The sequence below is a fragment of the Lissotriton helveticus genome, chromosome 1_1 (genome assembly GCF_964261635.1).
Source record: "Lissotriton helveticus chromosome 1_1, aLisHel1.1, whole genome shotgun sequence".
Taxonomy (NCBI): Eukaryota; Metazoa; Chordata; class Amphibia; order Caudata; family Salamandridae; genus Lissotriton; species Lissotriton helveticus.
The window spans coordinates 1,702,295,211-1,702,316,433 of NC_136057.1; the positions used below are offsets into that span (position 1 = coordinate 1,702,295,211).

Sequence of the window (21,223 nt, forward strand, 5' to 3'; positions counted from 1 at the left end):
ACCTACCAGGGAGTCTCAACTCAGAGGCGGACGGTCTCAGCAGAGACTTCGTCGAAGCGCACGACTGGGTTCTCAACAAAGACGTCGCGCACAGCATTTTTCAGGCTTGGGGAACACCAGACATCGATCTGTTCGCAGACGCGGCAAACACAAAATGCCCCGTCTTCGCGTCCAGGTTCTCCCAGAAAGGGTCTCAAGGGAATGCCCTTTTGATAGACTGGTGTCAAAATTTGCTGTACGCCTTTCCACCGACACCGTTGATACCAGCAGTGATCAACCGGATGTACAAGACCGACTCCAGAATGATACTGATTTGCCCGGAGTGGCCACGCCAGTGGTGGTTCCCAGATCTCCTCCAGTTGTCAATCAGGCCACACAGGAGATTGCCTTGTCGCCCGGATCTTCTGTCCAAACAGGAGGGGCGAGTGTTTCATCCCAATCTGCCCTCCCTGCGCTTGGCAGCATGGCTCCTGAAGTCATCCAGTACGGGCCTTTACAGCTGAATCCGGAATGTATGAACATTCTTAAGGAGGCAAAGCGGCCTTCTACAAGACAATCCTACGGATTTAAGTGGAAACGCTTTTACCTTTGGTGTCAGAGTAAAGGTCTTGACCCTATTCAAGGTCAAGAACAGGTGATCTTGCCTTATCTTCTTTACCTTGCTGAGTCTGGTTTGCAGTTTAGTTCTATCAAAGTCCATCTTGCTGCAATAACTGCTTATAGAAAATCGCCAACACAGATATCGTTTTTTCGGATGCCTGTGGTGAAGGATTTTCTAGAGGGGTTAAGGAAGGTGTTTCCTCCAGTCAGGTCTCCTTCTCCCCCTTGGGAGCTTAATGTGGTGTTGACTAAGTTGATGGGTCCACCCTTTGAGCCCATACATAAAGCGTCTTTGCAACACTTATCTTGGAAAGTAGCGTTCCTGGTGGCTATCACTTCTGCTCGTAGAGTGAGCGAAATTCAGGCTCTGTGTTGCAAGGAACCGTACACAGTTTTTCATGGAAACAGAGTGGTGCTCAGGACTCATCCTGCTTTTCTGCCTAAGGTGGTGTCGGATTTTCATATTAACCAATCCATAACATTGCCTACTTTCTTTCCAAACCCTTCGAGTCCGGCTGAGCGGACTTTGCATTCACTAGATCTAAAGAGGGTTTTGAAATTTTACTTAGATAAAACGAAGTCGTTGAGACACACGGACCGTTTGTTTGTGAACTATGGTCCTACGAATACTGGTTTGGCAGCATCCAAGAGATCCATTTCTAGATGGATAGTGTCATGTATCTTACTGGCTTATCAGCTAGCCCACAAGTCTTTATCAGGTAGACCTAGGGCTCATTCGACGAGAGGGAAAGCTTCTACCACAGCTCTCCTTAGGAATGTAGCTATGTCAGAGATATGTAAAGCAGCTACTTGGCGTTCAGTGCATACGTTTACACGCCATTACTGCTTGGATTCTGATGCGCAGACTGATGCACAAGTGGGACAAGCATCACTCAGAAATTTGTTTGCTGTTTCTAGTTAAACACTGTATTTTTTTAAAAAGTGCAGCTATGCATTTATCTGTTCGCCCGCTTCTAGTGGGTATGAGCTTGCTACTCTATTCAGTGCTTATGACTATTAATGAGTATGCCCTGGAAGAGAAGGATTAGTTACTTACCTGTAATCCTAGTTCTCTTCCAGGGGTATACTCATTAAAGTCATAAGCACCCTCCCGCCTCCCTGGGCGAGCAGTAGCATTTTTTCAATGTATGTATGTATGTATTGCGACTTATATAGCGCACGTATCACCCGAAGGTATCAAGGCGCTTGCTTAGGGAACCCGTCCTGGTATTCCCCTGTGAGATACCTACACACACACCACGTCTGTCTGCGGTGACTGGTAGAGCCACACAACGTTCCCAGACCTGGTCTGCTTCTTTTGTGTATCATGTATCAGTACTAGGGGTATGAGCAGACAGGTCGTTAAAGATTCCCCTCGACCCTCCACGTACCTGTTTTGTTTTAATGTTATGAGCAACTGTTTAGTTGCGGGTCATTGTAGTTACATATGCGAATACACACTTGTGTTCGCAGTCACAGCTCTCCCAACTCTTTTGTGGAAACTACTTTCCTGTCTAAAAATTTTTTTTGACAGTCTATTGTAATTACACCGATTAGGCGCACCAGAGATAATTAACGAAGGGGCTGCATTCAGCACTCTCCTTCTCCACCCCCCCCCCCTTATTTAAGGGTGAAGAGTCATTTTGTATAGACACTTTAATTGCACGATCACATTTCTAGAGACTAATGTAGATCCATCACCGGCTTAGTCAAAGGTTCTTGACTCGTTTTTTTTTTTTTGTTTTTTTCAGACTCGTTTTTTCTGACCGAGTAAAACTAATAATTAATGATATAGTCGGACCCATTTGGAGCCGACTTTATGCTGGTGTGATGAGATTTGGCACGCCATCTCGCATAACACGCAGTTCTAGTATCAGACGAACAGTAAGCTCTGACGCATGAGGTGGGCGTAAAACTCTCACAGCGCATGCGCATAGTTACAACGCTTTCTGGCCATTGCGCATGCGCTGCCAAGTAGTGCTCATTCCTCGCACTTGCTCTCGGTGTATTTGGTGATTACCGAGGGTTACTTAAGGGGACCGGGCGGCATCGCCTACACCTCCACTTCCGCTCGCTGCCAGACGGGAGGTACCGACGGAGAGGTGAGCCGCCGTCCCGCTTGTTAACTTCTCTTTTTTACCGGTCTATAGAATAGTCTTGCTGTGATTGGTTCCTACAAAGCGTGTAGGTCCCCACCATTTACTCTAAGAAAACGGGATGGGCCTGTAAGTTAGGGTCAGTCCTGAAGGCAATAGGAAGTATAATAGTTATTAAGCCTGGGTATTTCTTATGAGTCTCCCATTGGATCGTTCTATCCTTTCTACCCCTCATTGTTGGGGGAACATTGCTACCATGGAGGTCGGAGTTTGGCCTCTCAGTTATGTCAATGAACAGTGGCGTAGGGGGTGCATACTTAGACCTCTCACTGGTGCCTTTTAAGCACACTCTAATAGTAGTGGTTTTATGTCAACACATAGGGTCTTGTAAACATCCCTCACGTACTCCGATGTACAGGGTTGTATGTCAATGTATAGACCTTCAGTGATATCGAAGGACAAGTTTTCTGGATTTACACACTAGTGCCTATAGTATAGCCTGTGATATTCAGAACTGTGCAGGGGACGTGGTCTCTATAGGCTCTGTTAGACCCCTGAAATAGTTCTCTTGTTAGGCAGATAGCTTGTTTTCACACGTTAGTTGGGATATAAGTGTAGAGTTATTAGACTGGGTGCCGTGAAGTTGTGCGCTCACTGTAACCCCCTTTTTTCTACACTACAGAGCGGGGCCTCATACTCCCGAGCGGTCGCCGGGTGAGGTGAGGTCTTCACCCACACAAAGCTGGGTGAGTATCATCCTAAGGAAATGCCTCAGGTTGATGAAGCTAATATGCTTGTTCAGAAATGCAGAATGTAAATTATTCCTGCAGTTGTGGTTTTTCGGTCTATGTGTACTGTTGTGGCTGTTTGTGGATGGTCTGGGTGCTGTCTGATGAAATGTTCTCATTCTTTTAGGAAGAAAACACGTTGATCTCCTTCCAGTGGACACTTAAGCAATGAAGTTCCTGGTAGACAATACTTTATATGTTTTTCTTGTAGTACATGTTTGTATATCCTTCACTTATGGTGCAGTAGTAAACCCATGTTATAAGGTCCTGAAGAAAGCCGGGGTAAATGGCCCCTGTGGCTGAAACATGTCGACCGCTCTGCACGGCGCCAGTAGGTAGTTTTACCACTTGGCGCATTTTTAACTTTTGGCACATTGACTCCTGTTTGAACTCGTCTTAGGAGCATGTGTAGTCATTTTTATCCATCACGATCACTGTAGCACTGCACCCTTCACTACCATCACACTTAGATGTTGATCATGACTACATTTATTCTTATACATTCCTATACCGGCACTATATGGCCGTCTTGAATGTTTAGCAATCCCCACATGACGAAAAATCCGCCAACAAGGGTGGTCTGATGGGAATTGTTTCATTTTGTGCATTACCATTGTTGTTTTGATGTGTTCTCAATGAACTTACACAGACAGCGACCTTTTACCTACACACACACCACGTCTGTCTGCGGTGACTGGTAGAGCCACACAACGTTCCCAGACCTGGTCTGCTTCTTTTGTGTATCATAAAAAAAAAAACGCCATGACACAGCCAGCAATGGACGCGTCATAACGCTTTTTTAATGGCAGTTGAGGGAAGGTAACACGGATAACTGTATGGTGCGGGTGTAAGGGAAGATGCTGGGAGGTTTATGGCAAAACACTTTTTGAGATTCTCACACTGCTTAAGAACGTGCAAGGTGATGTCTCTGAAATCCGTAGAAGGCCTTGTCCTCCAGTGACCAGCATGCTTAAAGAATGCTCTCACACAGGTGCTTTTAACGGTGTCACAACACCTCACCGGAGACAAGCAGAGCACCCTGATTCCGGCCTCGATTTCAATGAGAGAGGCAGGAGGCAGCAGCCAGCAGCAGTGCCAGCTCTACGACTCACCCAAGTGCCTGAGCATCTGGGTGCATCCTTGAAGTCCAGTGATTGTTTCTCGGATATAGGTTGGTATTTGGCAGCACAGGCGAAAACCTCACCTGCTTTAAGTCGTATGTTTTAAAACTCCTTCAGTTCCACTTTTAGAAGCTTGTAATGTTTTAAAAATGCAGAGATGACTGAATGCTATGGTTGAAAGGAGGCTCTTGCTGCTTAAGATTTATGGGTTAAAAATCGGAATGAAAAGCCACAGCAAACTGTTTGTGGCTCCGGGTGGAAATTCGTCCCTCACCTGTCTGTGTATGGTCATGTGGCAAAAAACAAAAGCGTCAGCGCTATGGCAGGAGCAGCAGACAGGAGTGGGGGGGGGGGAGGGGGGGAGAAATAGTACCTCAATCACATCGGGAGCCGCGGAAGGGCACAGATTAACTAGAATCAATCAGTACTTGGTCCCTGCTCCACAGAAGTGATTGGAAATTACTTTTCACTTGCAGTGGACAGTTAAGGAGGCTGCAAAGAAGAGTCACAGGAAGCCAGCAATGGTTTGAGCTCCAAGCCCTTTTTTGTATACAAGTTCGTCTTGCTTACAAGACACTGTTGTATACAAAAAAGCGACTACCATACATTCATGAACTTTACTAGGATAAATGTTCACCTAGCTAGTGTAGTATGCTTCATCAGTGGGTTCCATATTTTGAGAGTAATACTGTTCACTGGCTGTACAGTCTCCTAGTTCTGGGTTCCGTAGTTTGGGTGAGGTTATGTCACCAATGTTGACATTTATGTTCTCCTTTTGTCAAAGTGTCAGACATATTTTAAAATAGTAAGTGAGTGAGCTAAAATGTTTTTTTTACCAGTTTCTGCCTACCACAATATTAAACACGAGGGCTAAGCAACAGACCCTACGTCTCTATTGCATCAACATGTTTAATTGCTCAAATATTGCCCCTGTGGAGTCAGGCGTCTTTCACAGGAATATAAGTGTCTCACATCATACATATTCCTTGAAGATGCCTCGCAAGATACTATTGGCGAGGCTGTTAGCTAGGCAGGATGTTTCGCATGGCAAGGCCCTGTAACTGTGCTATACATCAGACCATGCCCACAACTCAAAGCCACACTCTCAGCTGAATGGGTATGGGCAGTTGGAGTGTAGAGGCCTTGAGACCAAGAGCCACGCTCCCAACCCCAAAGCATCTCCTGCCTCACTACCACAGCCAATAGGGAAGCAGTGGTGAAGTGGCCCCATCTGGTTTGCATCCTGTGTGGAAAATCAGCACTGTGGTGACTGAAGGGAACAGCTCTTAGCTCAGCCTGGATCTCCTGCCCTGCTGCAGACTGTGACTTTATTTGTCGCTGAGGTACAAACCTTTACATGAAAAGTATATTTTAGGTTCACTTTAGCACCTTAGTATATATCACTGCAATAATTGACCCTTATTAGAGTTAGTGAACCACATCATTTCGGCTGTTGCAATTTTATTAATGACTCAAGAGGCAAGTCAGTTATCTTGTTTCTTCTGTATAATCTTTCTGATTTTTTAATAAGTGGAGCAATATTATGGTCTGGTAAACCATACACAAGAGAGCTTGTGTAGCGTGCATCCTGAACTTAATTGTTTCAAGGTACAACTCAGATGTGATGATAATGGAAAAAGATACACATACACCTATATTGTCCCAGATGTACCAATTCTAGTGTGAGAGGAGAAGAGAGCTTCCTTATAGGGGTGACTGGATAGTATCTCCCTAGTACAGCACAAGCACACACAACAATATCCTGTACCCGTATATCGCCTCCGCTATCCGATATGAAGCAAGGTGGAGTGGCCCATGAATGGACAAGCAATGTATTTATTTTAAAGACCCCCGCCCACTCAATTAGTGGCATAAATCTTTATAAATAAATACATAAATGCTTCATCATTGGGTCTCATCGCGCTCCCAATAAACCAGAGTGGGGTCGACCATTTTCTATAGAGCAATTGTGATTTTGTCGAGTGGGGAGGCTGATATAAAAATATCTCAAAAGACGCACCAGTGGCGGGTGTGGCCAAGATGGCGACCTGAGCGGCAGCACTATCCTGAGGCTCCCCGCTCCAAGTCCCCTTCACCGGCCTTAACTTCGCTACTACAATCCAAGGTTGCGAGATTTTGGGCTGCGAGCGAGGGAGAACCGGAGTGTAGGTCGGGGGAGCTGTCGGAGGCCCTGTACAACACTGTGCGGCCAGAGGCGGGCTGGCGATCGGAGTCCGCTTCATGGAGGCCAGAGCCGCCTGCCCAGGAGTAATCTGCTGTGGCCGTCGGAACACTGTCCGGGGGAAAATTGGGCCCGGATTCGGGGCGCGGGCAAGAGAAGCAGCGGCGGGACCTTCCGGGACACCGCGAAAATTGAGCTCTGGGCGCCTGGGCCTAAGACAGTGCGGGCCTACGGCCATCGAGTCAGCGCCCAGACGGCACCCGGCGCCGGCTGTAGCTACCTGGAGCTGAGAACGGAGGTGAGAGGCACCCTCCCGCTGGTGGACGGGGGAGGCAGCGAGCGGCAGGCGGCGCTGGGGGCAGAGCCCACAGACCTCGGCAGTTGCGAAACTCGAGGCCGTGGTTTCGCAGCCTACACATGGGGCACGGGGGAGAGCAGCTGGATACACACCCCTTCAGCACACAGAGAGAGCGGATGATAGATGGGAGCAGGGCTCCCCAGACGCTAGGCAGCATGGATGTGCACAATTTTACCGGAGGCCCAGAGAGTGTGCCGCGCTGCTAAGGAGACCCGCCACGTGCTGTGGGTGGAAGGTCGAGACCGGCGCGGCGTGTAGGGTGACAACAGGAGCCGGGGGTGAGAGGTGGAAGCTACAGGACCCCGCGGGGGGCTACAAACCCCAAGATTAGATTACACCCTGCACCGGCGGCCATAAAACTGTCTTTGTGCACATAGGCGAGGACCTGGCCCACACGGCGCGGTCCGGGGGGGAGGCGGATGGCGGACGGCGCTGGGGCGGCAGGGACATGCAAGAGGCTGTGCAACAGTGGGCGGACACGAACATCGGCGCCGGGGTGCCTGGTCCTGGGGGCCCGGCGCGGAGGCTGCCTGAGCCCTGGAGGAGTGTGACAGTGATGCATTCCAGCCTCTGAGGTGCACTCACATTTGCAGCAGAAAGGAGCGGTTTGGGCGGCCCTGGAAGTCCCAGGTGGTCGAACCGGGGGGAGGGCCGGGCCGAGCCCCCAGGCGTGGAACCACGAGGTGACGACGCCCCCAGAACCTCTGCTGGATTGCTGCTATCCTTAGGGTGCCTGGTCTGGGATTCAGGGGCCCTCAGAAGTGCAGAGATTGGCGTGGGAGGCCCATGGTGTCCCAACACATACAGAAGGAGTCCGGCAGCATACAGGACTGAGACAAGAGCATGATACCTTGCAGAGAAGCCCCCGCGGCAACACAAATCGTCGTGCCATCTGCCTACTGCGACGTGGGTTAGCCATGGCTAACGCACGGAAGAAGGGGGAGAGATCACTTAAAGATATGCTCAGCAAGTCACCCTCTGCAGGGGATGCTGGCGGGGCGTCTCAGACAAGTGCTCGGTCTCAACAGGCCCCGTCGCCCACGGAGACCCCCGTTACGAGGGAGTTCTTAGAGACTTTGTTCAATACCCTCCATGATGACTTTCGGTCCTTAAAGCAAGAAGTGGCGGGCGAAGTAAAGGAAATCCGCCGCGATGTTGATGGACTGGGTGAAAGGGTCGCAGCAGTGGAAGAGAGTGCGCACTCTACCTGTGAGGAAATCGAGTCCCTGCAACAGGAGATTATTCGCCTAAAGGACCAACAACTGGACCTTCAGGCACACGCCGAGGACCTGGAAAACAGGTCCCGGCGCAATAACATTCGCGTCAGAGGAGTCCCGTCACGAGAAGAAGGGTCGGACATGGTGGGCTACTTACAAGGCCTCTTTAGAGACATTCTGGGCGAAGATGCAGACTTCGACATACGCATTGATCGGGCGCATAAGGTGGGCCTGGGAAGGCAAGCTCCGGCTCCCCCCCCCCCGGACATTCCGGCTTTCCTACCTGACTTTGTGTTGAAAGAATGCATTCTGAGGGAGGCTAGGAAGAAACAGCCTCTTCAGTATCAGGGTCATTCTGTAGCTCTCTATCACGATCTTGCCTCCATAACACTACAAACAAGCATTTACAATGCAATAGGTCTCGTAGCATTAAAGTTTGAGCTATTGGTATTGTAAATGACAATGCCTTTTATTAATTTGTTTTTAAAACCTGAAATCGGTGCAGAAACACGCACTTTGAACGTATAGTGGGGTTAGGTCGTTTTTAGGGCTGGAGTGGGGTGCATTGCAAGGCTAAGGGGTGTTTTTAGGGGCTCAGGGCGGGGGCTGGGTGCTGTTTTACGGCTCAAGATGGGGGCAGGGTAGTTTTTTGGGGTGAGAGCTGCTTTAGGGATTAGGGCGGGGGGATGTGGTTGGGGTCATTTTTTAGGCTGTTTTGGAGCTGTGGGCAGGGGGCTGAGGACAAGATAGTTTTTAGGCCTGGGGGGCGTTTTAGGGCTGAGGGTGGGGGTCAGGGGTCGGGATAGCTTTTTGGGCTGGGTGCTGTTTTAGGGCTCAGGGCGGGGGAAGCTTTTGGGGCTAGGGGCCAGGGTTTAGGGTGTCAGGTTGCTTTTAGGACTGGAGTGGAGAGCATTGCAGGGCTATGGGGCATTTTTAGGGGCTCAGGGCGGGGGGTGATATTGGCCATGCCTTGCTTTTACCAATCATGACTTTACAACAAAATTAGTTGTAAAGGCATGCAAGGTAATGGCTATGGTTGAGACTGCGTGGTTTAGGCAAGCATTATTGAGGTATGCGTTGTTCTATCATACAACTCTGCCTAGCTCCGGAGCAGCCGGAATGTTTGGGTTCTCTTTAATTAAAGATTTGATTACAGATAATTACTATAAATGTTCACATGATGTACTCGACCATCAGGTTCAAACTACAATATTTGTAAGGATATTTGCCCTTCATCTGTATGGTTATGTTTCCAATCAGAAAGGCTGTATATCACTACTTGGGCTCCTTCTCTCCTCTTTTCAATTTGGTCAAGACAGTATACATGCGTATGGTAGGATCTGAATGAGCTCAAGAGTCGATGTGAGACCCTACTGTACAATTCAGGATTGTTAATGAGGCAGATAGTAAGAGGTGCTAATGAATTAATGTGGTCTTGCACTTTAAAGAGGTGCATCTTTAATTTATAACTGAATTGAATTGAGTAGGTTAGGTGCGTTCTGATGTCGGTGGTGATTTTGTTTAACTTGCTGGATGGGTTGATTAAGAAGTCAGTGACTTTCCCTCTGGACCAGTTTGCTGCCTCCACCCTCTAAAAACACTTTGCGCACACACACTTCTATACATGATACTGTTAACTGTACTTTTGTTGAAAGAAATAAAAACAGATGAGGGCTTGGAGCTGGACCCGGACCCAAGTGCCATAAGCCTCCTTGGGAACACACACATGAAAGCTTCACAAGCCACAAATTTTAAGTCTGGATAAACTTGAAAAAACACCATCACTAAAAATAACTTTTAGCACTCTTGTCTCCATTCAAATCTACTTTTCGCCTATACACCAACCACAAAAATAATTAATTAAGAACCTGATGTGTACGAGGATGCACAAACTGACAAACAACTCTTCTTTGTTAACAAAAAGGAAAATAAATCATGAAAACAAAGTGAGAATTTTCCATTATAGCCAATGTTGTCTACACTAACGTAAAACACCCTCCAGAGTGCCTAAAGTGGCAATGGGCTTGCAATGAATGAAGAATGTGCAACACCCAGCAGGTCAATTTGATGTCACAAGAAAAATGCATATACTTAGCTATTTCAAATTCTAATTGATGAACTGTAATATTGCTCCCAACAATATTCATATTCAAATAGGTGATTCTTTCGGCCCACTCAACAAGAATGGAAAATAATGGCATGTGAATCGCCATGCTAAGCGATTTTAACAGAAGTCAGTAGACTCACAATTTTCGCAACTCTGCTTTCAGTTCCTCGCTGCCACATCCAGTGGACACTTTGGCTTGGTTCAGAACTTCATCAAAAAACAGCTTAGCAAATTTCACAAAGACGTTACTGCAAAGACAGAGGCCATGCTTGTCCTCTTTCATTTGGTCTTTGGTGTAGGGTACTGGCAGACTGGAAAGTTGATTCACAAGAGTAGAGAGCGATAGTCCGACTGAATACGCTTTCTTGTCACCGAGTTTCAGCAGCACTGGAAACAAGGCACACTTTATTAGCGCTGGCTAATCTCCCCTAATGTCCGTGATTAGCTCCCTCGTGGGCTTCAATTCGTCCTTCCTAATTAAATTAAGCCGTGAAATAATGCAGGCTCCATCGATCCGCGATGACTCACCCAGGGAGAGGAATTGTGAACCAGTGATGCGCGCGCACCACAGAGGAGCGGGGGGAGGGAGCGAGGCGAACGCGCGATGCTGCGGGAGGCGGCCGAAGGGCAGGGTCTGCGAATCCTGCGCAGCCGCCGTCCTGCCCCGTCCGTGCACCGCAGCCGCCACTCCCGTACTAGAAAGTTAACCGGCTGGAAGTTGTTAGCCTGTCCCTGGCCGCGTCGCCCCCGCCCACCCATCCAGCCATCGGGAGCCGAGGACCCGGCACTCCAGATATGATGGTCAGCAGTTGGAAGCAGGTGAGAGGAAGGCCCCGCGGGGGCCCGTGCAGGAGCGGACTCCCTAAACTCAGACTCTACCCTGCGCGCGCACGTGTGTGTGTGTGCGCGCGCGCATGCGTGTTTGTGTGTGCATGCGTGAGTGTGGCGGTTGCGCGTGTGTGTGCGCGGCGGGAGGGGGGGGTCCTCTGTGTGTGTGTGTGCGTGTGTGTGTGTGTGCGGCGGGGGGGTGGGGGGGTTCTCTATGTGCGTGCGTGTGTGTCTGCTTACAAGGAGCCATGGGAGAGAGGAGATTGTGAATGCGCGCGCGCGACCTGTTCCGATTCCGCAAGGTTGCGCGTGCACATCACTTGTCTCCTGTCTCCCTTGACTCCTTGTAAGCAGAACTGATTGCAATAGAGTCTCGCAGCGACGATCGCTTCGCGATCCGTTCGCAGGTGTGAGACCTAAAAAGGAAGGCTTTTAGGGAAGTGACGTCCTATTTAAGGGACAAAGGGATGCCTTACTTGTGTGGACACCCCTTTCGTATAATCTTCAAGTGGAACGGCAAGCTACAACAGCTGAGATCTCTTCAAGAAACCTGCGATCTGCTGGGCATCGAAAGGCGGAACCGTGAGTCCTCTCCCGCCCCAGCGCAGCTCTCGTCGAGGGAGGGCTGGCAAACAGTGGAGCGCGGCATTCTCCCAAACCGGTTATGAAGCCGGACACTCTAGCATCGACCCAAGAAAGAGAAGCGCCCCTAGAGGCCGTGAAGCGTGATACCTCCCATACGGAGTGACGATGTGGCAGCGACTGGGGTGTACACGGCACTACGATTTAGCTGGCCGGGGGGGAGTGAGAGCGGGATGCCTGGACTGCACGTAGACCCCTCATTTTTTCTATGTTCCAAATGCTGGCAACTGTGGATGACAGGTGCTGGACTCTGATGATGGGTTGGTACATTTCTGTTGGGGTTAGGGAGGGTGGAGGGGGGAGGTGGGAGGAGTTGTCTTGTTGGGGTTAGGGTGGGGGGGAGGGCTGGGATGGGGTTGGTGGGGGGATGGGTGGGGGGGGTTTGGAACCGGTGTGCAGTCTGGGGGAGGGTGGGTGTTGGAGATTGAGTGCCATGGAGCTTCTTCATCGTAGAGGCCCACCCACACTCCCCCCGGGGGTCTCCGTGGGCGACGGGGCCTGCTGAGACCGAGCACTTGTCTGAGACTCCCCGCCAGCATCCCCTGCAGAGAATGACTTGCTGAGCATATCTTTAAGTGATCTCTCCCCCTTGTTCCGTGCGTCAGCCATGGCTTACTTACGTCGCAGTAGGCAGATGGCACGACGATTTGTGTTGCAGCGAGGGCTTCTCTGCAAGGTATCACGCTCTTGTCTCAGTCCTGTATGCTGTCGGACTCCTTCTGCATGTGTTGGGACACCGTGGGCCTCCCATGCCAATCTCTGCACTTCTGAGGGCCCCTGAATCCCAGACCAGGCACCCTAAGGATAGCAGCAATTCAACCGAGATTCTGGGGGTGTGGTAAATAAATAAATAATACCTCTATTTTTGAATGGATAAATGAATAACAGATAGCTCAATAAATAAGAGTCAAGATTCGAGGTAGTAGGAGTTTGCAGGTTTAATACAGCATAAAGGACAGGAACAGGACAACCTGCACAGGAATAGGATGACAGGGCCCGGCAGCTGCCGGGGCTGGATCTGGGATGAGCGCGCTAACTTTAATAACAGTACACAAGCATATATACTAAAACAGTTGCATTACAGTGAATACAATAGGCGGAGCAGTGGGTGTGGTCAATAGCAGTCGCGAAAGATAAGGGTGAAAGTAGGTGTAACAGGAGGCGTATACATAGACATGTGATGTAAACGTAACAGAGTATGTCATAAATGGGGCGGAAACATGGAGGGGGCTACCTAAGGAGCCGGGACCTCTAACCTAATGGTGCGCGCAAACTAACAATGACGTGTTACTAGGAGAAGCTGGGGGCTATGAACTCTGTGCTAGGAGTAGAGACTGAAGTCTGGAGAGTCAGGGCGACATGTACCTAAACCCTATCTAGTATCTAATGTTTAGAGAACATGTTGATATAAACTAAAAGTTAGGAGGGGAAAGGCTAACAGACTCTAAGACTGGAGCATGCATTATTCTACATGTAGTGCGTTGAAGAATATTAAATGACCATTAAATGCAGTATTTCTCTTACATGGAGACGTAAAGGCTAGACAATGACGGAAACTATTGATGCGATTCAAGTAGCTTAGGAATGCAGGGAAGGAGGGCTGAACTGATAACTAGAATCATAACATACTCTTGGCAGACTCGTAGGCAGAGCCAGGCCGAGCCGGGCACTGCGAGGCAGGAAGTAAGTGAAGGGTCGAGGATACAGGTGGGGGCTGTATCGCTCCTCAGCGAGGGCTCAGGAGACGGAAGCTGAATCTGGTGTCCGGGCCCATTTGAGGCCTAGAAAACGGGGACTTTACAATGAAATAACGTGCACACTGAGAAACGTGGCAACGTAACTTTACATAGGCCTAATACTCGTAGCTTTCACGAGAACTGGAAACTGGCATACTAGAGATGGACACAACTGTAATTGCGTCTTTAATCGAACATGGGGGATACATATGCATATTAATCATGCACACATAACATAAGATGGAGGACACGTAGGGACACAGAACATGGCAAAATTTACTTTTCCACATTCCCTCCTTGTCACTACGTTTCCATCAGGAAACATCAATATTCATGATACCATCTATCATTTCATACAGTATCATTTGCTCGTCTCGAATTTTCTTGGAACGGGATTTAGAACAGGACTTGAGACTAGGAATACAAGAGGTAGCACAAATGCTGCAAGTCGCGGGGCCACATTGTATACAGAGGCAGCAACTGAATATGATCGCTACTGCAATACCCAGAAATGACAATACTTTCCATCCCCAGGTGGAAATTATATTCCAGAACCAACCGGACCATGTCCAGGTGCCTGGATTTTGGTGTAACATATGGGCAATTTTATGGAGTCTGGTTATAGCTGAATAAACAGACGGCGCGTTATTAGGAATGAAAATGCAGCAACTAGATCCGATGACTCTACATGCCCCGCCCCTATCGGCCAGTATGACGTCAAGGACGAGACGATTCTGGAGCACGACAATTCTCATAAAGGATTGTTCTTCGGTTAAGTTACCTAGAGCAGAGGTAGTCTCAATCACTACTGCTTCAAGGGTTCTGGTTAATCTACGTATCAGTTTACTATTCACGACAGTACCTAAGTAGGGGAAGACACCTTTATTGATATCTATGTATTGTTCTAGAGCAGTTTCAGTATAATCGACAATCGGGAGGTCTCTCTTGTGTCTAGTATGTACTAGGTGGGAATTCCTATGATAGTCAGGTGGGGCTAGAAAAACTGGTGGCAGTAGGAAGGCAATGTAACAGGTTCCCTCCCAATCGAGGGGCAGACGAACATATGCGGTCTGACCACAAACAAAATAAGAATGACGTGAAGCTTTGAAAATAGATTTCCTACTGTCACTATACTTGACAATAGTCGTACAATCACTATGGCCTACATGTATGGAACCATTATTTCGGACACATAATTCGCCTTTGACTGGTAATACTGACATAGCAGGTAAGTCTGGAGTAGAATCAGACTGAACATTCAGGACCATAAAATTCGAAGAATAATTACCCAAATTATAAACTTCATTTTCTAGATCTAACCCTGTTCTGTGGGGAAGACCTTGCTTGCCTGGGAAACATGCACTGTTGAGAAAAGACATATCTGTTGAGGATGACGTTAACGTGGACCATGCTCCACACGAACCATTATGTGAAAATGGATAAGGAAAGAGTGGCAGAACTCCCTTCGGTGTCTGGAAAGGGGGGAGTCGACCACACACCCAACAATTAGTGGCATTGCTGGTCTGGTGTGAATAATGTAACATGCGGATAAAAGAATTATTACGCATAGCAAGACGATATGAGAGTTCATGAGGAGGTAGATCACTAAACGTATGCTCTACTGTAGCATTAGCAGACTTATTTACATGAGAAACTGGAAAACACAAGTAAAATGCATAACATGTGCAGGAAATCATAATGCTAAAATATAGCAGAAAACATAAAATAATAGTGCAACTTTTAGAGTTCTCACTAACTCTCTCTCTGTGGGGGTCTATTATATACATGTCAGAAACCGGTCTAACCGTTTCACCTAGGGGAGGACTTAGACAATCAAACTGGCTGACTTATTTTACTAGACCTTAATTTTTTCTTATACTCCTGCTGCGGAGTTTTCTCTAACAGGGAGGGATTCGTATCATAGTCTTTTGCGGGACAGTCCTTAAGAATAGTACTTTGGCAGTCTTTCAAATCCTCGGAAATGTTCTTGGTAACAGACTTCAATCCAAAAAATCTTTTCACATGTGACAAATGGACCCAGCCCTTCCTGCCTTCCAGCTTGACGGCAGTACGGGTGGCCAGGAGGACCTGTTTGGGTTCTTTCCAGCGAGGCTCCAGCGGACTTGAACGATCAAAGTTCCTCACAAGAACCATGCATCCGGGAACGATTTCATGCGGTGCCACCTCGGTATTGTCTGGAAATGCGGCGGCAACCTGTGAACGACAAGAGTGTAGGGCAGACATCAAGGAAGCTAGGTAATCTGTCAGCATATTACTTGAAACATCGGTAATACTTCGAGGTCTAGGTGTACCCCACATATTAGGGGGGCGGCCGAATACGACCTCATACGGGGACAGACCTGATCTGGAATGTGCGACCATGCGCATATAAAACAAAGCAACTGGCAGAGCTACTAGCCAGTCTACACCTTTCTCTTTACATACTTTGGCAATTCGAATTTTCAGGGTCTGATTATGTCTCTCCACGAGACCGGCTGCTTCAGGATGGCGTACACAATGGAACTTCCACTGGTACCCTAACAACAGGGAAATATGTTTCATAAGCTCGGATGAGAATGGTTGGCCGTTATCAGAATATACGACTCTAGGGAGTCCATAACGGGGGAAGAATTCACGAACCAACTGCTTGGCAGTGGTCGCGGCTGTGTAATCTGGGACTGGATATGCCTCTGTCCACCTGGACAAAGCGCATACAACTACAAGGACATACTTGAAACCTCGACATCGCTCCATCTGAATATAATCCATTTGGAGGACTTCAAAAGGGTGGTCAGGGGGCTGGAATCCACCTTGTTCCACCGGGACACTTTTACCTGGGTTAAACTGGCAACATATCATACAGGTACGGACCTTCTGCTTGGCTGCAGCTCGTAAATGCTTGTTGAACCTAATGTTCTGGATACTGTCTAACATAGCTTTTTCTCCTAAATGTGCTGGACTATGTGCGGTATTGATAATGACTTGAACCATAGAATCGGGGAGAAACCATGTGGCTCTTCCCTTCGTCACCCATCCCTGATCTGTCTGGACCCCTCCTTGTTCGGACCATTTCTTGATTTCATCGGGAGTAGCATGTAACTGGATATCTATGACATCTTGAGTAGGGTCCTTAACTGTCATACAGGTAGTCAGATCTGAAGTATGTGTCTGTGTCGGATTAACTGACATGTCTGGAGTCTGTGCTGTAAGCTTGGCTGTGCGATCTGCTAGATCATTACCTTGGGAAATAGTGTCAGTAACTTTCGTATGTGCTTTGCATTTCATAATAGCAATAGATGTCGGTAAGTGTATGGCATCTAACAGAGCTTGAATAAGGAGACCATGCTGAATCTTGGTTCCATGAGAAGTCATGAAACCTCTCTCCTGCCAGAGCACTCCAAAGTCGTGTACGACTCCAAATGCGTAACGTGAATCCGTGTAAATGTTAACTTTCAGGTTTTTAGCGTGTATGCAGGCTTGAGTCAGAGCAACTAGCTCTGCTGCTTGAGCAGACAGGGTGTCAATACGGTGTGTCTCTATAACTTCAGTGTCTGTAGTCACTGCATACGCGGCTACTAGTTCTCCTGCACTTGTTCTCATACATGAACCATCCACATAAAGTGTCAGGTCGGGATCTGGTAATGGAATATCTGTCAGATCTTGTCTTGGCTTAGTCATAATGTTAACTATTTCCACACAGTCATGTGTGGCAGGATTTAAAGTAACTGATGGTAACAGTGTAGCAGGATTTAGAACGTTGCAGCGTCTGATTTCTATGTGTGGCTGGAACAGTGTCAATTCATAACCTGTTAAACGTGCAATTGTCAAGTGCTGAGTCTGTGTTCGGTTTAAAAGAACTTCCACGGAGTGTGGAACTTGTACTGTCAAGGAATGTCCTAACACTATGGAATCACTCTGTCTGATAGCTAGTGCTGTGGCTGCAACTGACTTGAGGAACGCAGGCAGCGCCTGGGCTACAGGATCTAGTGTGCTCGAAAAATAAGCACAGGGCTTGTATTGTCCTGCTTGATCTTGTGTAAGAACAGATAATGCTGTACCTTCGCGTTCAGTGACGAAAAGTGTAAAAGGCTTACTGTAGTTCGGTGTAGCTAGAACTGGAGCTTGGCATAAAGCTTTCTTTAATTCATTGAAACTAAGTGTATGTTCAGATGTCCAAGGGAGGACAGTCGATACGGCTGCCTCCTGTGTCGTTAACTGTATCAGTGGCTTGGCTAGAAATGCATACTGAGGAATCCATTGTCTGCAATAAGAAGTGAGGCCGATAAAAGCACGTACCTCCTTCTGGGTCTTGGGCTGAGGAAGACTCGCTATTAACTGGATACGGTCAGGTGTCAACTGCCTACCCCTCTTGGACAGTAAGTGGCCTAAATAGATCACTTGCTGGACACAGAATTGAAGCTTCGAAGGGGACACCTTGTGCCCCATCTCTGCTAGGAAATACAAGACTGTAAGGGATGCTCGCTCGCAAGCACGTTCAGAACGGGCTGTGATCAGTAGATCATCGACATACTGGAGCAGGGCAGTGTCAGTTGGCATGTGAATATTGTCTAGCTGTCTCTTAAGTGCTTGACTGTAAATACTAGGACTTTCTGTGAAACCTTGAGGAGCTCGTGTAAACATATAGCTCCTTTCATTTAAACAAAATCCGAAAAGGAACTGGCTGTCTGGATGAATGGGGACACTGAAAAACGCGTTCTTGAGGTCTATGACTGTAAAAAATGAGGCTTCAGAATCAATGGCTGTCAATAGGGAAGAGATATCTGGGACAACTGGGTACTGGGGAATAATACATTTGTTGAGTTCTCGAAGGTCAATCACTAATCGATATACTGGGGGTGCATTTGGATCAGTACGTTTCATGACTGGAATGATCGGAGAATTACATACATTGGAGTCAGTTTCTACAACTACTCCTTGAGCGATGAGCTCGTCAATAATTTTGGATAAGGCTGTTACAGCCTCAGGTGGCAATCTGTACTGTCTGATTCGTGGTAACACTACACCTGGTTTGAGAGTCACGCGATGGGGTGTGATTTGCATATAACCAACATCAGTTGTACCTTGTGCCCATAGATGCTGCGGAACATTAGACAATCTCGGATCAAAATCTCGTAATACATAGTGACCCTTGAAGTCACGTAAGAACAATCGTATTCCCTCTGGGGAGCAGCAAATAACTGCACCTAATTCTTTCAGTGTTTTAATACCTAACAGATTTTCTGGACATGACTTCGTAAGTAACAGATCGGTAGTGCGGGACAATGGACCTACTTCTAAAGTAACTGGCTTAGATATCTCGTTTACAATAGGCTTTCCTGAAAATCCAAGGGAAACATTTCTAGAGCCTGAGAGCGGAGCCCCTGGAACTTCGGCGTGACTTATAGTCGTCCTACTTGCCCCTGTATCAATCAGAAACTTTCTGTCTTTCCCTAATACTTGACTATGAACATAGGGACCTTCTTGATCTACAGGTATCTCGATGAGAGGCAAGCCTACCTCCCTCTCTAGGCTGTTTCATGAATATGGCTGATACTCTGGATACTCGGACTGTGCATACTGGTACATCTGCTGTGTAACATGCTGTGTTGCAGCAATAGGCTGCGGTGCTGGAACTGTCTGTTGTGCATTCTGTGACTGAGAAGTCTGTGAAACTTGTTCTTGTCTAGGCGGACGTGGTCTTTCTTTAGTTTTACCAGTAGCTATATTATGTTTCAGAACTGCACACTCGTTTATATAGTGACCTGGCTGTTTACAATAATTGCAGGTCCCTTTAACGGGAACTGCAGGATGACTGGCTTGATTCGTACCCCTCTTCTGACTGTCTTGAGGAACAGATTGTGCAACTAGTACTTTCATTTTCGTGTCTTTCATACGTTTTCTTTCATGATCTTGCTCTTCTCTGATTCTATTCTGGTGATATTGAAGCATCTGCAACATTTGGGACGGGGTATTAGCTTGCCAGGTACTTTCGACTTTCAAAACTCGGTTCTTAACTTGTGGACTTGAATTCTCGACTAATTTAGTAACAAAGAGATGAGGGTATGACTCGCTACTTGTCTTGAGGCCACTGTTAATACTAAAGCATTTCTCGAATCTAGAATAAAAATCACTAGTGTCTTCGTCTTGTTTCTGTTTACAGGCTGAGATTGCATCCCAGTCTCCCTTTTTAGTGGCTAATAATCTTGGCAAAACTTGTATTAACAGTTCTGGTAATTCTTTACATTTCTCTCCTAGACCGGTACCTGGTACTCGTATCTTATCTTCAGCTTCGAGAACTGCCCAATCGATCTTTTTCTCTCCCACCTCCCATTCTTTTTCCTTGAGTTTCTCGTATACCCCTGCGGGCAACAGGACCTTTAACATTTTAATAATATCTGGATACGTGTATTCTCCCATACGGAGCATGTCTTTTAATTCTCGGTGGAACCCTGCTGGATCTTTGTCATGACAGGGAATTAATTTCTTCATCTCTAAGAGTTCCATCTTTGTAATCGGGGTGTAAACAAACACTCGTTGCATTTCACCATCTGCTGTCCTGACTGGGTGTACTTCTCGTAACGGATTCTGTCTATCTATGTAAAAGGGTTTACTTTCTGGGGGTGAGACATGAACAAAATGCGGGTTCAAAAACGTTCTATATTTGTGACGCTGTTCTAGAATGACACTAACTAAATCGGTACCTAGACCTTTCCATCTATACTGGAGTAACTCGTTCAGGACATCGTGTAACGGACCTGGATCAGAATGTTGACCCTCATACAGAGTAATGAGGTGCTGGATCATATACATACCCACCAGTCGTTGCTCGGCTGGAGGCAGTTTCAGAAACATTTGTGCCACTATTTCGTCTGGAAAAGTGGTAGAATCAGTAGTCCATCGGACTGCTGATCGGGCTAGTTCTTGTTCATGCATAGTACTTAACTCACTGTAACCGATTCGTGATTTCAGAATGTGATCGGTAGCTTGAAATACTTGTTCTAGAGAACCTTGTTCTGGTGCTGGATGAGGAACAGTTTTCTTGTAGTCTAGACGTGAATGTCGGTCGGAAAGTCTAGTTCTACCTACATACGCTATTCTCGTGGGATTCTCGTCGTCTACCTCTTCAGTAGAAGAGTCATTTTCTTTCTCGTTTACTAGTGCTTCTTTGCGTTTCTCGTGTAACCTTATTATTTCTTTACGGATTTTCTTGTACATACTCTCTATACTACTGAGTGTCCTGTGTTTACCCTCGGCTATATTATCACTCCACCTTGTCAGGATTCTCATTTCGGCCGGATCTTTAGTCGGATAATCTTGTTCTCTTATTAGACAATTAATCAGAAACTTTAATATCATGAGCTGGATCTCAGCTTTCCTTTGAGACATAGCTTCGCCAATACTTTCTGGATCATCCCCTGTACGGATGAAACGATATATTCTGTCTAGATCTTCTTGCATATCCGGTAGGGTGTCCAAATACCCGGTCACCCGTCTTACACGGATGGAATATATAACTGTACTATCATCACCTGCAACTGGATCATAGCG

At 47.3% G+C, this 21,223-nt stretch overlaps 1 long non-coding RNA gene across 1 annotated transcript in view; it reads left to right on the forward strand.

The window, feature by feature from the left end:
* The first annotated feature begins 3,607 nt into the window (after positions 1 to 3,607).
* LOC144774021 (uncharacterized) overlaps positions 3,608 to 21,223 on the forward strand; it is a 538,416-nt gene continuing 520,800 nt past the window's right edge. The window contains exon 1 of the long non-coding RNA XR_013600087.1: positions 3,608 to 3,664. This is a non-coding gene — a long non-coding RNA (uncharacterized LOC144774021). The remainder of the gene's footprint in view (positions 3,665 to 21,223) is intronic.